Genomic DNA, 6697 nt, shown 5'->3' on the forward strand with positions numbered 1-6697 from the left:
TCAACATATCACGAGTGTCCTTTTTGTTATACCTGTCTCTGTGCAGAGTTCAGACTATTTTTATGATGCTTCAAATGCTGGATTGAGAATACCCAGTAGCAGTTTGTGAGGTCTTAAATCTCTATTTGAGTTTACCAGGGCTTTACACTCAAGAAAGCCTTTCCAATAGTTACTGGAGAGTCCCTTCGCTATTGATAGGTTTTATAAGTGTTCTACATGACTTGTTTATAAATTCTGGTTGTCCAAAATGTTGGGCTGCAAGGAAGGAGAAGGTACAGAAGAATCCCTTTTTTTGTCTGACCTTTCTCTGAGACAATGAATGAGACTACATCTTTTCTCCAGCAGGACACTAGGCAGAGTTGCCACCCTTGATGTAATATCTAGATCTTAGCTGTTGTCTCATGTTTTTCCCAGTGGAAAGGGAAAGTTGACAAGGCACAAGAAGGGGACTTTGCCTGTGAAGCACCTTTTAGGCTATGTAGCTTCCCAACTGGAGTCCCTGCCAGCAGCTGACTTGGAGTAATAATCCTTCCCTTGTTTGTTCTGTTCTTTCCCGATGTGAAGAGTAAAGTTTTGGCCATACATTCATTCACCAATCATCAACTGCACCAATTATCCTGTCCATTAATGCAAAAAAAAATTGTGCCTTTCTTTTAGTTCTCTAATTCACTAGAGAAAACTTAAGGAATACAGATATAAAATGTGATTTTATTTTGACTTCATATAAATATTGATTCTTATACTGAGAGGTTTATATCTGACCAGTATAAAGTTTTTACATGTCTTTATGTGCCAATATCTTTTACTTAATATAAAATCATTTAGCAAAAATTAAAATGTAGGGATTTTGTGAAATGATATACATTGAATTAATATACATGCAATGACTCATCTCTGATTTCTACAATTTTCCTTATCTGATGTCACCTACTGGAAGTCTGTCTCTTTCTGCAGGTATCCGTTCTCAGTAGGCAGTGTATTTACAAAGAATGCCTCCAGCATTAAGCATTCACTACTCATAAATGTAAATATAATTCTAGGAAAATTTCTTTTTAATTCACAAAAATGTCTTAATTCACAGAAGAGCTACTAATGGAGAAATAGAAAACATCAGGTTAAGGTTACCCAGGGAGGGGGAAATTTGGGGTATGTGTGACTTGTCCTGGAAACCTCAAATTCTCCTTTATAGAGAATTATCTTTTGTGATTATACTTCATATGAAATACTTATAAAGTTATTTTAAAGATCACATTTGGGGACAAGTTTTTTGTTTTTAATAGACTATGCTGGTACATATTCCTATTGATGAGGGAGGAACCCTTTAGTTCACAAATCACAAATTAAACTAAAAAACTTAAATAAATGCAAATAACACTTACTCTTGCAGAGGGGAATACACATAGCCACAAGCATGGTTGTAACCATGGATATAATTTAAAATTGGAGGATTTGCTGGAAAATCCATACTTTTAGCTAAGTGATTTTTAAAAATTAAAATGAAACCTACCCCACAAAGGTAAAAAATTCTATTTCAAGTACATATTTTTAAAACTATGACACAGTTTTCAATTTAACTTAGTTACAGTGAGCACTGATGCTAGTTTTAGCCACATGCATGTGTGTTTGTACGTATGAGTGTGTTCTCACGCCCACACTGAGGACACACCAGTGTGAGCACTACTGTCCTCTCCGACATTTTCATGCCAGTACGTCTAAAGATGCTGTTACCTTCTCATACAAGAAAAACTGCTAGAAGTATCATTACTTTGAGACTGGGAGCAAAAGCAGTCACAAAGAAAAAGACTATTTGGAGAGTGGGTTTATAGATTTTTTAAAATCATTTTTTAAATAAAGCATTTGATGTATTTATTCGGTCTGTCAATAAAGGTAGTTTAAATGACTTTTTCTGCCAGTTCTCTAACTTCAAAATTTAAACTCTGTAGACTGTGTTTTAGGAATTATGCAGCATAACTGTATTGTGTATGAATATAGAAGGGAGGTGATTTGATTAGGATCATTTATGATACATACTTTCTAAAAATATTTTAAAATATATTTTTGTTTATTGTGTACAATGGAATCCTCCTCTCATCAGAGAAGATGGATTTTTCTATATGATTTTAACATAAGCCATCAATTCTGTGGGAAGCACAGTGTTAAACACTAGTTTAGATCTGGCTTAGGAGCCAAAAGTGGGTGAATGACTTTCCATTTTAGTGACCTGTTCCATCATCTTAACAGAGTATGTTATGCTGGTATGATGGTAACACCATAAGTGATACTAACTTATTTTCCCTGTTTAGAATATGGAGACTATGCTTGCCTTTAAAAGAAAATTCCTTATACTCCATGAACAAATGATGGGTATTTGTGAGGAATATTTGGGGGGGTGGTTAGCACAGATTTTGGAGAATCAAAGACTTGAGTTTTAATTCTGGTTCAGCAGCTTATTGCTATCTAACTTATTTTCTCTGAATCTCGTATTTGTCTGAATTTCAGTTCCCTTACTGGTAAGATAAAGCATGCAAAATATTTAGCTCAAAGCATGGTAAACTAAACAAGAGCAAAAGAAACGTTAAGGAGAAAACTGTCAGTGTTAATTGATAAACTCAAAGAAATTGGTTAAAGAAAATGCAGCACCGATCACTGAATGACTGAGTACAACTATTTGTTGATTTTGACGCCCATGCTTCCTTTTTACCACTAAAAATGAGATAGAAATGGTCTGTTTCCAAAACTCAAAAACCAACAGATCTATGATTCAGACAGCATTTAGTGTTGCAGGCTATGAGTAAACTTTCATCTGCCCTCATTTAAAACAGGAGGGAACTCAGGGACAACTATGGGAAAGTGATGAGCACTGGTCACTGATGTGCAACTGGTAAAAACATCAGGCTTGTCTACATTATACATGTATTTATTAGTCTCACCAAGTAAATAAAAAATAAAGAATTGAAAGTATATTTCTTCCAAAATAGGAGTTAAAGGAAAAAATAATAACTCATAGTAGTTCTAAAATATGGGCAAAATGTTTCAACTTACAACTGACAGCATTTATACTCCCTCTGCAGCACTTGAAGTCCACTACATTGATAAAGTCTCGGGGGGAAATTCAGCCCCTGGCAAAACTCTGTGTAATGATATGACATGCGAACGTGTCCTAAAACAAACAAAACCATGAAGATTGCAACAATTTCTTAAGATCTTTTCTTTGTATTGCTCCCCAAAGAATTGCACTGCCTAAGACTGGCTTCTGTTTGGAAAAAGCAGGGCTTTGAAGTTTTAAGAACTTACCACCAAATCAGCTTGCATTTTCTGTGTTAAAGGAACATTAGATATTACTGCAAGTGCAAGGCAACAAAACCAGAAACAAACGAGTGGGGCTACACCAAACAAAAGCTTCTGCACAGCAAAGGAAACCATTAACAAAATGAGAAGGGAGAAAATATTTGCAAATCATGTATCTATTAATATATTAATGCATAAAATTCAGAAAGTAATCTTTATATATCATCTACTCTTTCAAATTTTAAAGCCTAACAGATTTAGTCACATGCACAACGAGAGGTAAGTACAGAACTAGAACCCAGATTTCCTGATTTCCAGTACAGTACTGTTCCTACTACTCCACATTGGCTAGGTAGTATATTCTGAGAAGTATTCGATTCAGTGCCTATGGTGTAAGGCCTCAAATTAAATGACCAGTATTATGTGCCGACAAAACATCTGGTGAAATAGGGTGTTGAATGTCCTAACTGCAAATTCCTCTTCTGAGTACCCCCACAGATAAGGACCCTTAGCAAACAACCCTCCGGTCAGCAGGATCAGGCCCAGATCCTTCTTATCCCTGAGTAACGAATGGGTTTCAGTTCCCTGCTGGCCTGGAGAATTGTTCCAACAAGGATCGCTGCCTCCCGCAAGAATCAGGGGTCACCTCAACCTCTTGATACCACAAAGCCCGCCTCCTGGTTATTCACTCTCTTTCTGAGTGCAGCTCCCATGTCACACTGCATGGCATGCTTGTCCTTCAGAGTTTTAGCCAAGCTACCCCATGGTATTGCCTCAGCATCCATTTTGTTTGGCCAGGCAGCCTGCAGGGCCCTGAAACTGACACTAGCCCCCGCACATGAGTGCGTGCCCTACAAAACAGTCCATACTCACAGGCAAGAGCAAGTTCCTGATACAACTTTCCCCATAGCCCTGTGTTCAGCCGTCTCCCCAGCCTCCCAGGGCCTTTCCCCTTGAGAGCCTCCCAGATAAACCCCACTTTGGAGTTTACCAAAATCCTGCTCTTTCTGGTTTGAATTGAGCAATCAGGCCTTAGCCTGGGAACCCCAATAATGCACTCCACCCACACAGCCTGATAAAGACATGTGCCTCAGGTCTTGCCTCTGTCTCTGCCTGTACCCTGCCTTGGCCTCCCTAGGTGGCCCCTTGAGGCTTGCTGTGTACTTCCTGCAGGACCTGCGAGTGATAAACTTCTCTATTTCAATTTCTCTTGTGGTCTTTTGTTGAAACATGGCTCACCACCCAGCACCCTGCATTCGACTTAAATTTTAATTTAACAAAGTGGTAACAGTCCTCCCCTGGGTTGTAATTATTAATAAACCGCTGTTGGTTTTATTTGTCTAGAGGCAGGTGTCATGGGTTTTATCACCCCGGTAACCCTAGAGTGGGAATCCCTTCCTCACCAAGGGATGAATAGTCCAAAACATACCCCTGAAGATGACCACTATAAATATTTATAAGGCAAAATAATCTTTCTAATAGGGTAATGCTTTTCAGATATACTGTGATACACTGGAAAGGGCTGAAATTTGGAATCGAGATCACGTATAAATCCTGGTTCCACCATGTACTGGCTGTGCTGACATTGAGCAAGTCACATAATTTCTCTGACTCTGTCTTCAAGTTTTTTGATGCCAAGTCTAGTATTCTTTGCATTATTACAGCTGAGTTGCAGCAATAGCAGAAAGACCTGATGTGCTAATGGACGTGTATAATTTAGTCTAATTCAGTTATGAATGGAACAACCCAATGTTTCGATTTGCATTTGTGATGGGCTATGTTTCCCAAACTGAATGTCCAAATCCTTGAGAGGGTCGTGAACATGTGTTTTTCTATTACCTGACTTACCTTTCTGGGCTTTTCTATAACGTATCCCCAATCCCTGACTTTAAAATCAGTTTAATAAAAGCAGATAAAGTTAACCTACAGAGTTCTAAATAAATGATAAGATGGTGACAGATTTACTTGTGGGACATTTGTTTGTTTTGATGAGTGAAATGTGGTTTGGAGACTCAAAGAACCAAAGACCCAGTGATATGGAATTTTACAAATGCAATAGTTTGTGAAAATCATAAAAGTTTGCTTTACTCCAACATTCATATTTACCACCTCTTTCTAATAATCATTAGCCAAAAATGTACAGCTCACATTTTAAAAACAGCCTACTGAGCTATAATTTACATACCATTAAGTAAAAGTATATGCCCCAAGATGGAAGAAAAAGGTAGTAAAAGAAACATTAAAGATAACTGCCTATGAAAAGAACTATTAAAACGTTATTTTAAAGGAGGACCGGTTAAAAAGACATTTAGGTGGAATGTGGATTTTAAACATCTAGCTCTTTAAGCTCATGTTACTAGCGATCCTCAGCTGGAACCTGACCTGGGCTTGTCCCAGCATATATATCACAGGTCTTTATTTCCTATCAGCAACATATTTGATATTGACTGATTTAGGAAATGCACAGAGTTTGGGAACAAACCAACAGAGCGTAAACTCTTGCAGGGACTCTGTCTTATTCACTGTCAAATCACCCAGCACTTACTGCCAAGATAAACATGTGTTTATTCGCACCACTCAACTGAATTTTACAGCTTCTGGATTTTTTCACTTGCTAAGAAAAAAGGGAAGATTAAGTTCAGGGGGCTAGAGAGAGTGAAAACAAGAAAGAGCCCACAGCAAGACAACAATTTTACTACCTGGTGATAGAACATCAGATGAGCTGGAACATATTCAGGTGAATTAATCAAGGATATCTTCGTCCACAGGGTCAGTGGAAATTAAACATAAACCAATATTGAGATGGCATCATTTATTGACACATCAGTTGGTTGAAACTGGATTCTTCGCAACTTATATCCGGAGCCAGCGTTGCAGACAGGCTCACACACGCTGTTAAGTGGGTCTTCAAATCTGTCTGCATCACGTCCCTCTTTTTGGGCTGCCTGACTGGGTCCCCAATCCGTGCTCGGTCACTGCCATACTTCTGGGAATCAAGGTCCTCCAAGGAGTTTGTTAAATCCCATCCTGCGTCGGCTTTGAGTGTGAGGGGCTGGCTGGAAGCCCAGGAGGGCCAGCCGGGCTCTGGGATAAATGAATGGGGAGGGCACTGAGGAGGGAGGGAAGGCAGCGGTCTCGGGATCTGCCCCCGGGCGAGATGCTGTCTTATCCTGGAAAGCGGGTGCTCTGAAAGCGGGGAGCCGAGCTCACTTGGGAAGGTGGAACTGACTCCCGGAGACCGAAACGTCAGACGCAAGTGTCCCAAGTGTCCCTACCGAGTCCCCTCACTCAGTTCCGGGAGCTGGCCGAAGCGGGCTTAGCCTGGCACGTGCGCGGAGTGGCAGTGAATCGTGGACAGACAGGGTCCAGAACTCCCTCTCCAGAAAGATGAGGAGGAAGAAACTACACT

Source organism: Desmodus rotundus, chromosome 10 (genome assembly GCF_022682495.2).
Source record: "Desmodus rotundus isolate HL8 chromosome 10, HLdesRot8A.1, whole genome shotgun sequence".
In the NCBI taxonomy this organism is placed as follows: Eukaryota; Metazoa; Chordata; class Mammalia; order Chiroptera; family Phyllostomidae; genus Desmodus; species Desmodus rotundus.